Genomic DNA, 20,460 nt, shown 5'->3' with positions numbered 1-20,460 from the left:
CTTAGTGTAGAAGGAGCCAAGGCAGTATCAGCAGCTTTGCCATTCCCTTTGCAATTAGTATTGTGTAGAACTTGCTAACCTGTATTAAAAATTTATTTTTTCTAATCAACTATTTTAATTTTTTAGAGGAAATACATGGTTTAAAGAATATTCAGAGAGACCATATGCAAAATAAATTGCCTTAGTAATATACCCTCTGAATATCTGTGTTCATTACCAAATTAAAAAAAATAAAATACAATATAGATTTGGAGAGCTCTGGGAATTCTGCAGAGAGTTTTCACCAGAAGCTTCAACATGGCTCAACTGTGTGCTCATCCACTAGTCAGACTTAAAAATTTGTGTCCCACCATTTTCTATTAGAAAATGTTTGGGTACAAATGAAAATGTTGACTGCTGTGATCAATTTTGGTCTGATTTTCTACTAGAAATCTAAAGATAGAAAAATAACAATATTGTGAATGCATTTGATTTCAAATTTATATTTACATTTTTATGTTTTAATACTTTTAGGTCCTCTTCTACATAGAAATACCAGTGATATGGTGAGTCAATTATGTCCAAATGTAACGCATCATCAAATGACATACATTATTTTTATATCCTACCTGATATCTTTTACTTTTAAACTCTTTAGGACTAACTGTTAATTGCTTTTATTAAAATAGTTTTAGATAACAATTTCTAAAGAACTGTTGTTACTAGAGCATACACAAACTGCTAAAAAATAATTTCTGCATATTTTAGTAGTTTTAAGAGTATTCATTAGTAACTGTGTGAATGAAAAATGTTTATTGAATAAGAAGAGAAAGTGATTGGAAAGACTGTCGTTCTCAGGCATACTGCTGGGACTGGTTCTTATGCACTGCAGCTGAGAACAAAAATAATTATTTAATCTATTTGAAAAAAAAAAGAAAACACAAGCAATTACACACCCAGCGTTAACTACTATTTGTTTTCAGAGTTGATGTTATTCCTTTTCATGCATTGTGAAACTGGTGGCACACAATGGTAGAACACTTCATTTTACCCTTTCACTCTAGGAAAATGGGAAGTGTTTTGTAATTTGTTTATAAGATTGGAAAGTTGCTGCTGGGAATGGAGGTAACTGGAGTATTCCCTGGTGCTTTTGAACAAGAATGTGAAAAATCCCAGTATAATTGTTCTCAGTGTGTAAGCAGAGGTTCTTGGCAGCCACTGCACTCATTTTCATTGACTGCAGCTATTGGAGTACACGTGCCTAAGAACCAGGAAGAACTGGACGGAACTTGGCAACATCTTTTTCTCAATACAAATGGAGCCATTTCTAAGGTATCCAGGGTACAGGAAATTTGTAATCTCTAAATGATCTGGATTTTTATGTATTAATGAACCCCTTATTCTTTTTTATAACTGGTTGAATGTCAAATGAATGATCAGTTACCTGCAAGATGATCAATATATGTTTAGCATCAACAAAGAGAGACTGGGTTTGTGGGCATATGTTATAAATGATTAACTGGAACAGTTACCTAACAAAGCAAATTTCAATAGCAGCAAAAGAATAACTTTTTTTTTTTTCCTAACCTGTAAAAACTTTGTTAATTTATGGTACAGCTGTATAGGTTCCTTCATAACTAGTCTACTTCCTTTTCAGTATTGCTCTTAAACATATAAAAAGTTCAGAAATTAGAACATACCAGAAAAGCCCCTTCTTTTTTCCATCCCTTGTAATCTTTGTCATAAGCTCTCAGATCTTGGAAGGGAACTCTCCAAATGCAGTTTGCAAAGTACTGTGTTTTGATATATTGCTGGAATTGTGTAAGTCTACTGGACTTCTGAAGTAAACCCTGTGCACACAATGACTTAAAAGGTTATACCCAAATTTCCCCTGGAATTCCTCTGGCAATACTACTACTGTCTCAGCTAATAATTTCTTTTTGAGATTCTTTTCATGAGCATCTTTTTCCCCATGACAAATTTATATTCTTTAAATATTCACACTGATGAAAGAATTGACCTAACATCAAAACTACCAAATCTCAGTATTTAGTCTTGAAATGTAGGCTTAAAAGAAATGTCAGAGTTCATTGAGGTTAATTTTTTCAAACTGTCAGTTTCTTTCTTGCAATGGCGTAAGTTTCAGTTGTTTAGAAAATCTTTGCCCATTTTATACCAAATTAGCCTGCAATACTGGTAATAATCTCTTTACACTCATATTCTTTGCTACTGGCTGAGGGAAGTCTCCAAATATGTACATATGAACATATATGTATGTATTTATTAAATATATATATATATATAAGATGAAAGAAATCTGTAATTCTAAACACTTTTCTGGAGCATCAAGACTTCCCTCTGCTTGTCATATTTCTTACTGCAGAAACAAATGAGTTGATGACTTATGCTCTGAGTATCTGGTGAATATTCATAATTCTGCCTTATTCACTGAAAACTGCTGTAAAAAAAAAAAAGACTTTAAAATGAAATGTTTTGTCTTCATCTGAATCCTTGGGTTGTTTCATCTAAGCAGCATTTCATCCAACAGTTGGTAGAGTGAAAAATAACCCTGTGTTTTACCTCTTACACCTTAAACAGTGAGGAAGGCATCTTTAGAGGGTGGGTTGGTTTGAGTCCTTTTTGATGTAAAATTGTGTGGACCTTCAGAGAATGAAACACTCTCTTTCCATCCATTTTTTCCCCTCCTTTGTTAATTTCTATGTTACTAATGTAACTACCTCTCTGACAGGGAGATTTGAAAGTTGCTTCTCCCATAGTGCAGTAAAATATTGAAAGCATCTGGATAAAAGGAGCCCATCCCCCAGATCACGAGATCTGAATCTGGAGCTATGCAAAACTGAACAGAAGTTGCATGAGAGAGAACATTCTGAAGACTATGTGTTAAAGCATTGATTCATATGTGCTGCAGTTGCAAGCCAGAGGACATATAAATAGTAAAAGGAAACAACTTCTATTTCATTTGCTTCAAGAGCTCACATTTCCCAAAATCAAACACCTAGCTGCCTCCTTCCTTCAGTTCCATACTCTGCTTGCAAAACCATTTTAATGTATATTGCTAAGCAGCTCAGAGTGATTTTGTTTGAAAACTTCTTGAAATCCAGCACTGAATTTTATCCCAACTTTGATCAGTGATCTCAGTGAGCAGTGTTGTTCTTTCCATCTAATCTGGTGTAATAGCTTCCCTTCCAGTTATATTAAATTGTAGAATTACTCTTTTCAGTTCCCCTTCTGCAGACTAGATCATTTATACGTGAAGTGCCTATCATTTATACTTTGGATGCTGCTTCTGACCCATAATACTGGTAGCCAGTAGCTTTGTCTTCTTCTGTTCTTCTGTTTCCTGCCTTGGCTTTGGGATTCTGAGCAGGCTGTGGTTTCCCGGCTCACTCCAGGGCACTCATCCTGCTGGCTAGAAGCAAGGTTCCTCTGTGCCAGCAGGGCACGTGCCAGGGCTTTCACTTATACATTAATTACATTTTTAATACACTGACTTAGCAGGTTGGATAAGCACAGTCTGACGCGTTTGCCCCGTTACTGAAACCCTGAATCAGGAGAATGCGAGTAATCTCAATTCCAAATAAGGTGTTTGGGGAGTAAAGATACTGTGTAAGGTCCAGATTTCAGAACGACTTCTGCATCAGCCAGCCTGCTTGATCCAGACCAGCCTGAAAGGACATAAATTATCTACCGACTTACAGCTTATAGTGTAGTAATATAAATATAGGGGTGCTAAAGCGCAGGAAATCTTTGAAGGAGTGAGGCTGATCAGGAGGGGCCGGGCGGTCAATATGAGAGCTCCGGTGCCCGAGCGAGATTGCGAAGAGGCTTTAAAGGGCATCATTCAATCCGAGTCCAGCAGCCACCGCCGGACCATGTGGATGGCTGATGAACGAGCCGGTAGTTGAATGTTTAGCAGGCTGTGACGACTTTGCACAGAAATAGGAGAATTTATTGTCGACTCGCCACACCGCCGCTGTACTGCCCGCTCCCGGCGCTGCGCCCCTTTCCCTGCGCTCCCACCCTACCCGACAGCCCAGCCCTCCCGTCCCCCGGCCCCCCTTCCCGGCACCGAATTTAGGGAGCCGGAGCCGTCCTTCTTCAGCATCTCCAGCGTGAAAGAGGAGTTTTCACAGCCGCGCAGCTGCCCGACAAAGATGCGTCTGCGCCCGTATGCACCGGTTACATCGGTATGGATATATGTACGGATGGATAGATGGATGGATGGATGGATGGATGGATGGATGGATGAATCGAGCTCCTTCCCGGAGCCGGGGCTGGCCGGGGTCTGCCATTGCTCGCAGCCCTGAAGTGCTGGGGAAGGGGAAAAGAAGCCGTGGGGTGCAGAAGGACGGGGGCGGAGGCGGGGCGGCGCAGCCAATCGGCCGGGCTGCCGGCGCTGCAGGAGCGGGGCTGGGGGCTCCGGGGGACGCGCACCCGGGGCCGGGTGCCTCTGCTGAGGACGGCGAGCGGCTGTGCCGCCAGCACTGCGAAAAGTCCCCATTTGCTTCTTATAAATTTAAAGTGCCTTGTCACCAGTTTAGGGCAAGTCAGCCAAGGTAAGGCTTCCATAAATGACACTTTAATATGTGGCAGCGTGGGTATTTCTGGACCGTGGTGCTGCTAACACAGCCTTCTTAAGCAGTGCAAAATGTTTCGCGCGGTAACGCTATCGCAGTGGGTCCGCAACCTGTAATTTGTCTGTCTTAAAGTTACCCCTGATACGTAAGCCCTGTGATGGAGTAGAATCGCGTTTGCTTATCCGAGGCAATTGCAAAGGGACCTGCAAAATACAGGCATAGAAAGGTAGCGGCGCACTGCGTGTGTGTTCGTGTGTGGCTGTGTTTGTATTACCTACAGTTCTGCTGCTTAACTTACGGGAATAACATGCAGATGCGTTTTAATCGTGATGGCAGGCAGATTCTTTGGCTCAACTCGCGTGATGTGAGCCTTTTCGTACATAAAGTACGTCATGTGAAACTGTATGTGAAGAGCAGTAAGGGTGGTATTTGAATAGGAGTTTCAGTTTGGTGGGGGTTTTCCCCATGTATGTAACAATATGTGATAACCGAGGATTGAAATTGCAGCAAAAATCGTAGAACTCTTGCAGATTTACCTTTAGATGTTTGTTTAAACACTGTTTAAGCAGTGACCTAACTTTACTTTGTGGAAAGGGCACTGTTAATAATGCATAGCCAGAAACAAATCCTCTCTTCATTTCCTCCTAGCCCATCCCCAAGGCTTCCTTCATAATGAACAAAAACTAATATGTGCCTTTATTTCAACCAAATTTTCACCGACTGCACTGACAGTGGTCTGGAACTTGTTTTTTTTTGCAAGCAAGGAATTCCTCAGAATGACTTCACCAATGTGTACCTTTGAAAACAAGGTAGTTCTGAACCCCTCTATGTATGTATGTGTATGTGTGCCCATGAAAGACAGAGTCCAGTTTGTGTGCACTGTTGACAAGATACAGGGTACAGGAACCAATGAAATGTGGCAGATATACACCCCTGCATATATTTCTTTAAGCGAATCTCTGTGAAGCAGTATGAACATTTCTTGTATTTTAATGTAGTTCATCATTCAGATTGGGGTTTGGAATAAATTCAGTGTCACGAGCACCAATGCCCCGTTAATTTTTCATGATCAAAAGAAATATGATGGAAAACACAGCTAAGATTGTGACTTCAGTAAACATAGGTGATAAAATCAATGACTCTATTCAAGGTACTGATTTTATTTTTCATTCCAAGACTCTAAGCATAGCTCCCACATTTCCAAAGCTATACTTGTCTGCTGCAGTCAATCATATACAGTTGTGTGAAAACACTGAAGCCTTCTTTCTGCAATAATTGTCCTTCTGGGTGACAGTAAATGTTTGTCTTCAGGGGAAATATTAAATTAATCTAAAAGTTTGGCATACGTTTGGCATTTTGCCTAACTCTGAAAATAAGAAGACTGATTTAGGGAAATAACCCAAAGGCTTCCCTGATCTGCTCCATTGCCTTTGACAAAAGACTTCATTTCAGACTTTTCTGTAGAAGACATGGTACCTTATAGTCACCTAATGCAAATAAAGGTGTGGCTCTTTTTTTTCAGTGTGGGCCCATGGAAACAATGTAATAGTTTTATTTTGTAGTTAGTTAAAATTACTAATAATCTTGCTAAGGGCTCTGATGGATGACTATTTTTCATTTCTACCTAGAAAAACAGACAAGCAAACAGACACCCTTCTCCTCCCCTACCCCCCACCAAAAAAAAAAAAACAAAGAACCTAATCCATTTGTCCTTACCTGCTCCCTTTAAAAAAAGACAGAAGAAATAGTATGTCAGACAGCACTTTCCATTGAAAAAGAGCAGATCCAGTGCACAAGCATGGCTTAGGGGGCACTGTGTTGCTGACTGAAACATTTACAGATGAGATCCAGAACTAAATTCCTTCCATCTGTAGGTACTGATCATCCTATAAGGCTTCACGAGGACAGGAGTGTTGACCTTACTAGGAGGACAAAATGCCAGTTGGAGTTCTGATATATTGACCAGTTTAATTCCCCAAGTAGCTGAATTTGAGAGCTGCATTCTTTACTACCTACGTTAAAATTGTTGTCTAGTGGTTTTTGTCCTGCAATGCAGACATTCTAACTCAACCACTTTGTTGGTACATGCTGTACTAGCTCACGGTAATAGCACTGGTGAACATATGCAATGTTATAAAACAACTGGGGATAAATGTCTTAAACATCCAAAATAAGTGTGTGCAAGCGAGTGTGTGCCAGGGATGTGCAGTTGTTATTGTACCAGTTTCTGTGGTGCTAACATTTATGTGATACCCTTCATGGAACAATCTGTATTTTAAAGTGATCCTAATTTTTATTTTAAATCTCATTTTGTCTCCGAACTCAGTTTAACTTTAATCACTGGCTTTAATAAGGATTGGATATTTATCAATAAGTAGAAATAAACACATTTAAAATGTAATTGAGTTGCTTGTTGTTAACATGGATGTATAGAACACTTCAACCTGCATCTCAAGATGATAAATTGTATCTGAAGGGTATGAAAAATCCCATTCCACATCCGGAAGCTTCTGCTCTGTTTAACAGCTGCATTTCTGTTTATACCAGTAATGCTGAAAATTTTCAGTGTTATCGGATTGAATCAAACCAGCTAAATATCAATGAGTCATCTGTTCCATGCAGATGAACATGAACTCCTGCCCAGACAGTTAACAGCTAGTTAGCTCTGGCAGACCTGTTCTGCATAGGGGCCTAACCTGAATCAGCCATCATAACACATTGGGGCAGTTTCTTTGTAGGCAATGAATAAAAGAATGCTGAAAACTGACATGTCAGGAAGGAGAAGGAGGAAAAAACCCAAAGATATATATAAAAAAACCCCTCAAAATTAATATAATACAAATCTATTTGTAGAAGAGTTTCTGTTCATCTTCTCCTAGAGGAAGATGCATTTACAAAAGTCATAAGTGGAAATAATATGAAACTCCCCAAACTGCATACAAAGATTTATAGAATCCAGCATGTAAATCTCACTAGCATAAATTGTAATAGAAAACATATTTTCCTTGGTCAACAGTGTTGTAGCTAAAAGAGAGTATATAGTATATAAGTGCTTGAATTTCCCCATTTACTTGATGGGAGATCTTAGACAAGTCCCTGAAGCACTCTGTAGCTTCATGTATGACATGAACATTGCATAATAATTACAGAACGAATATTGTACAATATCATTTTAAAGAAATATTGCTGAGCTTGATACTGAAGTTTTAATATCTCCATTACTCTATAAATCAGCTTTGATTACAAACATAATTTTGCTGTCTCTTAACAGAAAATGAAGCTACATGGAATTTGAAAATTCAGTCCAAGAACTGAAGTAGAATTTTTAAGAAGTCCCTAAACTGGGAGCCAAAAAACTCTTGTCCCCTACTGTAAAAGAGAAGGAAGACTGGCAGAATGAGATTTCTTTCTTCAAAAACAGGCTTTATCAGACAAACTATTGATACTGAAATACTTTGAATAATGTACCATTGCTTTTTTGGACTGGTCTTAATATACAGATGGCAAATCAACAGGAATTTAAATATAACCAGTCAGGGATTTGAAGGGAATGAGGTACTGCTACACTTCCTACAGGTACGACATCACCTTCAAATCTCTGAAGTCTTATGCATAAACCTATTCTCCTGTTTTGGGGTAGGGTTTTGCAGATGGAAGGGAGTTGTTGTTTTGAGATTGGGTTTTTTTTAATATAATGTGTTTGCTCATTGAGCACAATCAGAACAACAAAGATGTGTCATTCGATAAGTAACTGGTAAGCAGCTTGGTGGCGTTCGCACATCTGCAGTTCTTGTATGCTGAAAATATATTTAACAGATGCCTGAGGCCTGGAAGAATCATGATTTTACATGATATTAATAGCAATTGCCATTTATATTTTTGTGGAGGTACTTGAAACCTGAGAAAAGTTGAAGCTGGATTTGTTATCATAGAAAATGCAGAGTGTTATTTTGCAATTACAAAATTGACTTTCCACCCTTTATGAAACTGTTTGCTTCTTTTAAGCAAATATTCTTGCAAAAGGTAAAATATTTAGGTCATGGATATATTTACCTATTACCACTCCACCTTTACCTAGGTTTCAATATAATTTGTCCAGTGCTAGCATGGGCAAATTTAAAAGGGTGTTGATGAAGTGTTGTATTATAAGTATCCAAGCTGTCTCAGGTACTGACTGCATTTCTGCCAAAGGACTATGGCAGCATGTGAGATTTTTTGGTCTCTGTAGTACTGCATGGTCTATAATGTTGAACACTGGAAGTACTTTACAAGAGGGACCAGTTGAAGTGTCTTGACTTAGCAGATGGGAACAGTGAGGTGGTAGGACAGATGTGCTTTTCCTTAGAATGATCTGCTGAAGGAGGAACCGGGTACTGTTTGTCCTATTCAGTTTCCCCTGGCAGTCAAGGGTGATGAACCAAGCATTGCAAATCAGCCAGCTTCAGGGTTTTTTTGGTGAGCTGTGGTAAGGTCTTCTATTTGAAGAAGAAATATTGCTCATCGTGTCTTTTCCCTGTCCAGTGTTCATGTTGAAAACAACAAACTCCATATTTGGTTGACTCCCTGTTTTGAGATTTCCAAGCCATAGAATCACAGAATGGTTTGCGTTGGAGGGACCTTTAAAGATCGTCTGATCTAACCCCTTTGCCAAGGGCAGGGACATCTTTCACCAGATCAGATTGCTCAAAACTCCATCCAGTCTGACCCTGAATGCTTCCACTGATGAGGCATCCACCGTTTCTCTGGACAACCTGCTCCAGTATCTCCATCATACATTATATTTTTTCATAAATAAAAGCCATTAACCCTTCTAGACACAATTATGGGTGCATATATAGTTACACACTAACACATATTGCTTGGGAAGGTACAAAAAATTGAAAATCAGCTTTTTTAAAAAAGAATCATGCTTCGTACTTTTAAAAGCATGTAAAAGTTACTGATCAAAATGTGTGGCGATACAATGAGCTATTTGTTGACTCAACCTGCTTGTTTTCACAGATGGAGATGTGCATTTTCATAATTATATTGAAAGCTTTATTTCCTATAATATTCTGGGATTAGACCACTTAACTGAATGACTAATAAATTGTTATACCAAAGTTATGCATTCATATTTGAATTCTGCTTAATTCACATTTTACTCTTATTGAGTGGTGGGATAGCTGTGAATGAAAATCTTTTTGTCCAAGAGACTATGAAGTGCCTTTCATTATCAATAATTACGCCTTGCCTAGAGGAAATAATTTTGATCTGTCTTTCTCTTGTAAACAGCATTTCTGTATAGGGCAGTTGTTAGAATGAGGCTTAAGCTCACTCTTGGAATTGGAGTAAGGAGTGAAATTTCTCAGGCTCAGATTTCTGGCAGGATTCGATTGAAATTTCTGTCATGTTCTGGTGTTGATAGTACTCAAATTGACAGAATAAATAATGTAAAAAAATTAGAAACATCTCTTTTGTAGTAGGGCAAGCATTTGGGTTATTCAGAACCAAGTTTAAGGTCCTGTCCCAGTGAATCCTGCACTATTTGTAAAGTACGAGTGGTTCTTCATAGAGAATTATTCCATAATTAGTAAAAATTGTAATAGTTTAGCAAGGGTGACAAGACAGGAAAAGTGTTGATATTAATGTCAAGGCGGTTGGAGTGTGTATGCCTGTGTCCATGCGTATTTGAAGGAAAAAGTAGTTGCTAAAAGGAAGGTGGCTCCTTTAGTTCTTTCAGTAGTGAGAAAGATTTCATTTGACTGTAAGAAGGTATTTTTAACACTGATATATTGTATTAACACCTGGGAACTGCTGACTCTTCTAACTGTAAAATCTTGGCTTTCAGGAGAGGTGAGATAAAACTAGGGCATATGAGCAGCACTGTAGTATGGCAGCTATTAACTGCCCATGGGAACTGCCAATATTTAAAAATAAAAGGGAAACTAATTTATGTCTGGATTACGGTCGTCAGTCACTATTTCTTTTATGTTTTATGTTTTGTTCTTTCTAATAAATGATAAACTTTCTTACTGGAGTCATAAAAAAACAAAGCTACACATCATTTATTACATGCAATTTCCCCACACTTTGCTGATGAAGAAAATTTGTTATGTATTTGATGTTCATTAAAGCACGAATTCTTGCATTCATGTTAGGGAAATTGAGCTTGGAGTTATTAACTTGCCTATTCAGCCTCAAGAGATCTTAAATATTCTTGTATTTGAATGGCAGAAGGTGTAAAACAATCAGTTTGTTTAGAATTTTGTATTAAGCTGGGATTTTTTCTGTTTTTTTCTAAATTGTGAACTGTTTAAGATGTGAGGAAATGTAATGTTCACTCTTATATGCATTCACTTTCAATGAATGCACAGGTAGTGCTTTGAAATCCAGTGTAGCTTTGTACTAGAAACCCTTCTAGAGTGGTTTTGGAAAGTGGTAAGACAACCTGCAAGGAAACATAGGTTTTCAAGTGGTACTCAATATTTCTAGCTGGTTGAGCTTCTTTCAGTGTCAGGTAAAGACTGCAAAGTATGCACAATACAATTGATACATACAAGGTCTAGTGTTTCCTAAATAAACTGGATTTATTTGTTGTTCTGTATACTCTCAGGGCAGCTATCCTAAGTGTAAGGTTCACAGTCCATTAACAGAGCGGGTGCTCCAGAGTTTCCTCAGGCAGCAACATGGTGGGAAGGTGGTTACTGGAGCAGATGATGTGATCTTCTGTTAGAAGTGCCTTCAAGCTGCAGCAACCTCTTCCCAGGTGTTTGCCAGGTGCATTATGGGCATGCAGACTGTAAGTGAGTTACAGATAAGGAGTGGGTCCCCAGTGCCAGTCAGATACAGCGGATTGATTAGTCCCTCACTTGCTGCAGGGACATAAACATGTTGGCCTGGTGGTATATGTGCCTTGTGTGCTGTACATTGGACACTTTAGATTTAGAGTGTTTACAGGGAGTGATCCTGTTAAATGGCTACTGTCCTGGAGGAAGCCTTTCTGTTTCTCAGATCCAGCTCAAACAGCTGCATCATACTAATACTGACGGGTTTATACAGTAAGTGAAAAACAATGCTGGAGACCTCTTGAGGAGGAGTCACTAGGTGGATTGGATTGCTGGAGAAGCAAGCCTGTGAGAGCATTGAGGAGCTTGTGTACAATTTATGCAAGATGACTCAGCCAATAAGTTGCTGGTTTTTTTTTTGTTTTTTTTTTTAAATATAGGGTTAGTTTTCTTTTAATTTGGGGGAGGGGGGAAGGGGAAGATAATTTTCTGCCAGATTAGAAAGCTGTCTTTTTATGTGAAGATTTGGCGACTTCCAGATCTAATGAAGTGAAAATGGGGAGAGCAACAGGCTGGATATAAAGAAAGAAAAACAGGACACCTTTATTTCAATAATCTTTCTTTAGCCATGAGGCAGAAGAATGGAAAAGATGATCTGAGGGATGTCCCTTTATACATCCCTTTGAAAAGTAGTCTTCTAGACTGAAACCTATTCAGGAAGTTTCTAAATACCTCTCAAACAAAGCCAGCAGGAAGAGCTTTGTTGACTATGTAACCTTGCATTTTGACTTCAAGGCTAATGAACTTGAGCTGTTTCAGACTATATAAGGTCAGGTGTGGACTGATTTCCTAAAGCTATTAATGCCCACTGTGCTACTGAAGTCAATTTGGCTTGTGTTGTTACATTATGGTGGTTTGTTTGGTCTAATATAGTATGTCATGTAAACATGGCTGTATGTTTCCTAGTTTTAAACTGAGTTGGGAGGAGCTCCCATTTATGTGTTGTTTTTTTTTAAGAAAAAAAGGTATAACATTCTTGGAATGAGATGAGTTTACTCCACAGGACTATTGTGCGATAATTACTGCTCATTACATTATAATGAGCACTTGTTCTATTCACTGTGAAGCTTATTATATTTTAATGAGTGTTGTGATTCCCCTGCAGAGCAAAACTCAAGAATGACCTGGTACATGTGACTCATTTAAATGGATGTGTTGCACGTTTTGGGACTTGTGTGCATGTACTAATTTGCAACATATAGATGTAATTTTGCTTGAAAAATAGGGTCTGGAATTTCTTAACTTTGCAGAAATCCAAAACCATGGGTGCTTTTATACTTAACATTTGTATTTCATACCAGATGAAAGATGAGTGGTTTAATTAAAAGACTCTTGCATTGAAGGACAGCTTGTAAATATTTTTTTCGGGTCTTCAATGTATTCATTAAAATTAAAGCTGATGAATACACAGCCCCCTCCAAATCTACAGCTTTCAGATTCAGGTTTATGTCTTTTGAAAAATATTAATAAGCATTTAAGTAAGTTAAAGGCATCTGTAAACTAAATGGGGGTACTTTAAAATAGAACCGGCTTTTGTCTTTGGAGGTTCGTTAATATACTGGCATCACTTTATCCAGGAAAAGGGGAACCAGAAACTGAATGCCATGCAGATTGTTCCATAGACAAGGTCTTAAGCCTGTCAGTCTGTCTAGTCAATCTTTGTAGATTGCTGGTGATCTTGCTGTGACACCAAAGCTTTTGATAATGACATTCCTGTAATGTCCACATACTGTGTTTGCCCTAAAGGGAAACACTTTTCTCTATCATTTCATGATGTTGCCACGCAAGCAGTTTCAAAACAAAGCAGACTTTGAAAAATACTGTTCTATCAGCATTCATACTTAAATATATGAACTGATTTTCCAATGTGGCAAAGTTTTTTATTCTTGGTGAAACCCGAAGTCCACCTTTATTTTCTTATTTGAAACCTTACAGTATTTGTAAATTCAAACCCATAGATAGCTCTAATCAAAATGTACTTTTATTTTCTGTACCCTTCCTCTACTGTGTAACTTTTATTTAAAAATTTTTCACCATCCACACAGACTTGCCAGCAGGAATTTATGGCATTTATGTGTATACAGCAATTTCTTATTGGCTGACGCAAATGGTAGGTAAGGCTAACCTGCTGCTAGGCAGAACATTATAATGCCTGCCAACACATGTGGGTTCCAGCTCAGTTGCTGTGCACCAAAGTTACTACTCAGGTGGGGAAGTATGAACCTCCATTGCTGCCAAGGATGGGGTAATCGTTGATGAATTATTCTCTTCCCGAATTTCCGCTTTTTTTCTTCGTGTCTTTGAACTTTTTCATGACTTTTTCATTATTACTCAATATATATTTTCACTTCTGTCTTTATTTTAGCTGCAGATACATTAGAGGTCCAAGTTCTTTGCTCCATGTTGGTGGAGTCTTCAATGTACCTGACGTTAGAGAATATTATGTTTGAAACAAAAATGGAATTTGATTAGTTGCAGAAACAAAGAACTGTAAATGGATTGTTTAAATCCAATTTCCCCCCATCCCTGCTATAACTATGAACATATTTTGTCTTCAAGGAAATGTTAGCTCATAGGCTGCACATAATGACTGGCTTTTTAAGCTCCTGCCTCCCGTGTATCTCATGATAATGAAAGGAAGTGCTGTATACCTGATGAGCAATTCTGCTGAGTAATTTTAGCAATTGATTAAAAAAAAAAAAAAGTAGAAAGGAAAGGATAAAAACGATGAAATAAATAATTGAATAAAGAAGTAAAAGTACATCATTTAAGAAAGAGATTGAAACCTTTTCTTGAATATAAGAAAAGAAAGGCATGACTAAACCTTTTTTTTACTCCTCTTGAAGTATTGTTACAGATTATTGTAGTAGAAGTGTCAATTAGAGTCAGCTCCTATATGCTTCCTTATCTTTTTCTTTTCATGAGCAGATGAACTACAGTTAGTTTTACAGGTTGCCACGTATTGAAGTTGATTTTTTTTTCTCAATAGGCTATTTATGCAACAAGTATCTTACTCCTAAAAAGAAATAGAAGCTTAAACCAAATAAACAGTGTTTATAAATTATTTCGAGGATATTATGAACAACATACAAGATATTGAAGATTATAATGATCTTCTACTTAATTTTGACTCAGCAAGACAAAATATATTTGCATAGTGAGTTGGATTCTAACCTTAAGATATTCTGAGATCCTCAGCCTAGGGCCTCAGCTTTTTATTTGCACTCCTACTCAACAACACAGACAGAATTTTCGCGATAGAGGTGGTTGTCATTGTTATTGACGTTTCCATCGTACTGACCAAGGGTCTTCTCCAGTTACCATCATTATTGTAACCTGAACGAAATGCATGGAAGGCTTGTGTTCAGGAAGCAGGTCTTTGCAGCAGGGTTGACACCTTGCTCAAGAAGCCTTCTTCATATATATATATATGTATATATATATATGTATATATATATGCATACTACCCTTTTTCCATCTGCAACAGCTGTAACAGTAGTGCTGGAATCATCTTTAAAGATTTAGGAAACTATTCCTCCATCCAATTGCTTGCCTCTGCCTTTTTTACGATAAGGAAGTTTCTTCTTGCTACAAAGACTAAATGAATTCTGTTTTTAAAGTCTTTGCATAAATTGAGGAAAAGAACCCTACTAACTAGACTAATTTTTCAACACTTGAAAGATGCTAAATGGAAACCATTAATCTTTTCTTTATAATATAATCTAATTGAAAGCTATCAGTTTTTTTTTTTTTTTTTTTTTTCTTTTCAGCTTACCTTAGAATGATTGGTCTGTTTATATCTGTGACATATTCTCATGCAGGTATTTCCTTTGTCTTTGTCTCTGTTTCTCAATGCATAAATACATTCTTTTAATTATTTTTACTAGGTTACTCTGCAAGGTGTAAATAACTATAATAAATACACCATTGCTGTGTAAGACATCTCAAAATATTGTTATTGAGTAGATTCCCAAAGACCCTGTGAGATTTGATATCTTAACATTTATTCAGTCTGATCCTCTACAGTTTGCACTTTTTCAGTTCGAAAGACCACATAATTCTCTACTGCCTAAAGGCATGAGAGATTCGTTTTTCTCACAAGCAAAGTGAATAGGTATTTTCAGCTACTTCCATTTTGTTTAAAGTTTGTCTTTGAAAGCTTGGCATGATGAATTTGAGATTTCCTTACAGGCACGTACCTATTTCTTTTCATTACTTATATTTTAAGGTTATACTCCTCGCTCCTCATTGCTCTAGTGCAGTAGGACTATTGAACTCTTCTTTGTCAGGTAGCTCTGACAGGCTGCAGTACTGCTTTTCCTTTTGAAGACCTTTTTAAACCTAAAGTGGCTCATGGTGTCTTTGATGTTGCCTCATTGGAATCTCAGAAGTTAAAAAATAAATAACTGAATAAAGAGGTGAGCTGCGTGCCTGAAGTTGTACATAATCTCAGTTTGCTTTCAATCATTCTTCTATTCTTTTGCCTTATGGCAAGGTAACCCTCTGTTACTACTGCTTTAATTATGCCTGGATTTTAGTCTCTCAATTATCTGCCTCCCACCCTTGAACAGAACCTCCTGAGTCTGCATTTGTCTTTATGCTCCCTCTAAATCCTGCTTAAAGCTTTTAACTGGCCTGTTTTTTAATGACTTGCCTTTCTTGAACAGGTATTTTACATCCTGTGTCATCCACTTGTCCCACCTAGTTTAGGTTTAAGTTCCTTCGGACAGGACTATCTGTCTTAAAACTCCATATAAATATATGTCACACAGACAGCTCAGCAGAAGTCCTGCACCTGGTTCAGCATTGTCTAGCACAACACTATGGCATGGCTGCCACTGGTCCCATGGAAAATGTCACGAGGATCTGGTGGGCAGTGAATTACAGATGAGGTAACTATGCACCCTTGAAGAAAGAAAGGCTTTGTGATGGCTGGATATAGTCAGCAGGATGGGGCAGATCATTATCTTCCTCCACTGCAGCAAGATAGCTGTGCCCAGTTTGCAGTTCTCCAAAACAAGAAGGAAGTCAAGAAAATGCGAAATGTTGGGTAGGAAGTGACTGAAGTATTGGAGAATCTGTTTTGTCAGGAGACAAGAGATGGAACTGTAGGGGAACTGGTTGCAGGAGCAGTGGAGGAGCCAGAGCCAGGCTCTCCTAGGAGGTGCATTGCAAGAGGACAGGGGGCAGTGGCCACAAGTGGCAGTGAAGGAAACTCCCACTGGATGTAAGGAGACAGCTTTTCACAGTACGCTAGGTTAAGAACAGAGACAGGTTGCAGCATTTTTTAAAAGTCATCTAGATGAGTCCCTAAACCAACCCAACCTAACCTGGAAGTTAGCCTTGCCTTGAGAAAGAGTTTGCACTGGATGATTTCCAAAAGCCCCTTTCAATCTACATTTTTTCCTTTTGTTCTCTGGTCTGCAGTCCTATTTTCAGCTTATATTTTACTTTACCATTTGGTTTCCTTTAAAAATAACAATGTGCTGAGTTCTGTAGAATTATGTGGCAATTTCACAGGGATCAAATCCAGTTCCAAGTCTTTAGCAGTATACTTATTTAATAGTCTTGACATGGAAGCTTATTGCATCTATTAAATATCCTTTTTCTTATTCGAAGGCTCTATATGTGCCGTAAAGCCATTTTTGCAAGAATATTTCTGTAATAGGGGCAGTAAATTACAATATGAAGTTCTGTTCAGATACAAAAAAAAAAAAAGCAAGCATGGATTTTATTCTAAAATAGAAATGATGAGGTATAAATAAAAGTACAGGAGTAAACTAAGATAAATCTTGACAGAAATGTAAGTAAATTGGATAATAAGATTGGAATGTGATTGGTGTGTAAAGTGCTGAAAGCAATTTTAGGCCATTCAATCATTTGTCATATCATAAAACAGAAGCACCCAGTGTGACAATATAACACAGGTTGTGCTCATTTTTAGTCACCTGGGATGTGAGTGTCCACCATAGATTTCAGTAACATGAGAAACCAGATAACAGACAGACTCACTTTTGGAGGATACTTTTTTACCTGCAATGATTATGAAGCAAGTCCCATTCTTCCAGAATTTTATATTTTTTTAGAGATTTAAGAGTATTTGTGAAGAGGTAAGAGCATTATTAAACAGAAAAATTCAAGACTCAGAATTACAAGAAGGATAAGTAGGGCTTGCTTGTCATAATGGCAGGAGCAGAATTGATTTATAGAGTTTGACATCTTTAAGGCCAAAGGAGAAGTTGAACCTATGAAAGCAAACGAAAATGTTTATGACATCTTGGGCCAAGACACAGAAAATTTTCTGATTACCAGGAGGACCGAGGATTTATTCAATGCTGAGTAAATAGGTGTCTTGAAGATGAACACAGAAAACAATGTGGACATTGGATTAATCAAAATACTATCTTTTTCATTATTTGTGATGGTTTTCAAAAAAAAATTGTATGTTATTTATATATTTATATATATATGTTATATATATGAATTTGTATATATGTTATATATATTTTATATGTATATTTTCATGTTATATGTTTGTCTGCTTTAAGTTCTGTGTGTTTTTAAAACATAAGCATTTTAAAATTATTTTTCAAAGTTTATTTCATCCTTTAATTTTCATGTTTAAAATTTTCTTTATCTGGAATATGGGACGTATTCTTATGTGAGGAACTGGTTGGTATCAGCTTGGTGAGATTGCTTTCTGTTATAATTTGCATGGACTACTGTATTTCATCTTCTCTCAAACACTACTGAATGTATCAGGTGGCACCCGATGGAATTATAATTGAGTTCAACTGCCAGCTCTGGCCAGCTACTTCAAAATAATCCAATATTTCTCTTTCTTAGAAGCAGCAACATTACTGCCTTATTTCTGCTGTTGCAATGTCTCCTAGAAACCCCTACTTCTATTTTTTTCTACTTTATTTTTGAATGAGAAATGGTAATCTAGATTTTCTTTTTTTTAATTCCAGCATAGAAATTGAATCAGAGTGTGTTCTGTCCAGATAAAAATTATGAAAGTAACTACTTCTCTCTTATCTTTTCTTTCTTTTCCATGGAAGCAATGTGTCATCTGTTTACAGTGGAAAAAGAAAACGGCATATATCTGGTGTTTATTAGTGACTACCTGCTTTCTTAGAATTGAAGGGTTAAAGAGGCAGAGTTAGCATGACAGTAACATTCCTTCACAAATTCTTTTCATAGGCCCTTCTGAAATTTATATTCTCCTATACAGAACCAGGCCTACAAACGTCCCTTAATCCATTTGCTGAACAGGGACTAAATTAAAATAGTATTTCCCATGCTATTTCAGTAAGAGTCTCTTTTTCATTTTTAGGTGTTGTGGAATGAGCAGAGAATCAATTTTATTTGAAGTAAGTGGGGAGAAGAAACACAGCCTTCTGTCTAGAGCACTGGTTTGGAGCCCAAGAAGAAGGTGAATTCACTGCTTCCTTGCTCATTGTAGCACAGCAATTTTCAGCTTGTGTAGCAGGCAACATTTACTTGAATTGAATGATTGATCTTGTTTAAATATGTATCCAAAGGTGCTAAACCAGTGCTTGATTTTACCATTGTGTCTATGGGACTTGGCAACAAATGGGCTCTAGAGACAGGCTTCACATGTACCCAATGCATAAACACTGGAGCCAGCAATTGTGACCCTAACATGTGACCAAAGAAGGGGAAGAATTGGGAATCTCCAAGGTAGAAGTGTTTGGACTGTCTCCTTAAGGGACTCTAGTCACAACATTTTCTCTTAGTTGCATAGCAAATTTTAAATGCCTCTGGGTTCAGTAAGTGTTTCATGTCAGCTCTTTACTTGTATGAATGGGCCAGTCCTAGAATAAGGCTGTAGTTTTACGAAATGGCCTCACTTGCCCTTTCAGAATCTCTTTGAGAAACCTCCTAGCCTCATGTTTGTATTGGTTGTGGCTGTTTCATAAATGTAAGAAGTTTTGGGTTTCTTTTGTTTTTTTTTTTTTTTTTTTTTTTGGTTCCATAAGACAGACTTTTTTCTTAAAGCCATAGCCAATCTCAAATAGAGTTGAGTTTTGGGTCTGTGGTATTTTGCCACTTCTTCCTCTCATCTATCCTCTGATTCTTTAAGGCTATGGTCTTTGTGGAACCTTTCCACATTAGCTTTGTGGAAAGATTACAGCTCTGAGCCTACTTCAACTGCTCTTCACCACATCCTCCCAGATGCTCTTATATCTTCCTGTCTGACAGTAGAATTCCATATGTAGCCTCTCCTTAACTTGTCTCTGTCAAATAACTTGCATTTTAAAACAAAGTTTAATCTGATACTAAACGTTTTGGCTGGCACCAGGACTGGCTATGCATGCAGTTAAGCTGGCAGATCTGAGGAGGCAGCAACATACGGAGAAGAAAGATGTTAATGAGCAACTGGGGCAGGTCGTGGATGGTAACTTTTTCACTTAACTCACTGTCAGCTAAAAAGATATCTAGTAACAACTGTGTAGTTTTAGAAGTGTGAAAAAATGGGTGGAAAACTAGCAAAATATGTCATAGATTTGATGACAAAAATAATTTTTTCTAGACTTTCTTCTTTGCTTCTTGTCTTGTTTTGATTGGCCCCAAATGCAAATTTTACTCCTCAGAACAATATATTTTTATCCTTTGAACAAGTGGGCAGTAACGTCTCAGTATGAGATTAGATTTCATTTTAAATGCACAATTTCAAGTTGGAATTGGGGAATGAACCCAGCTTAATTAGCAGGGCATATTGAAATTAAATCTGAAGACAAAGAGCCAGAATTTTTTCTAATTAATGCCTGTTGCAGCATCAGTAAAGCCAAAACTATTGCATAGACTGTAATTCAGAAATAGTTTCTGTAGAAATGTGTAGAAATCTTTCTTTAGCAATTTTGAGAATTCTTTCAGGTATTTCCTGGTACCTGGAGGTCTTTATCATTGCTGTCAAAGGTCATGATTGGACCTGCAAGTAGTGCAGTTGATGCAATGTATGTTGAGTCTAAAGATTTATTTTTCCTCTCCTTGGAAAACTTCTTGCCAAACGTTACCCTGGAAGTTTTGAT

At 37.6% G+C, this 20,460-nt stretch overlaps 1 protein-coding gene across 12 annotated transcripts in view; it reads left to right on the top strand.

The window, feature by feature from the left end:
- The window catches only part of CDH18 (cadherin 18), a 557,226-nt gene that overhangs the window by 282,380 nt on the left and 254,386 nt on the right, over positions 1-20,460 (top strand). For 4 of the 12 annotated variants that reach the window (XM_054059848.1, XM_054059861.1, XM_054059851.1 and 1 more), the window contains one exon: positions 514-545. The exons of 2 other annotated variants lie outside the window; for them this stretch is intronic. The gene's annotated coding sequence lies outside the window, so the exon portion shown is untranslated. Of the gene's footprint in view, positions 1-513; positions 546-4,046; positions 4,188-4,425; positions 4,557-18,740; positions 18,840-20,460 lie in introns of those variants that run through there. 6 more of the 12 variants (XM_054059849.1, XM_054059854.1, XM_054059855.1 and 3 more) reach the window with 6 other exon arrangements.

Source organism: Cuculus canorus, chromosome 2 (assembly GCF_017976375.1).
Source record: "Cuculus canorus isolate bCucCan1 chromosome 2, bCucCan1.pri, whole genome shotgun sequence".
Classification (NCBI taxonomy): domain Eukaryota; kingdom Metazoa; phylum Chordata; class Aves; order Cuculiformes; family Cuculidae; genus Cuculus; species Cuculus canorus.
This window is presented reverse-complemented; position numbering and strand designations above follow the sequence as displayed.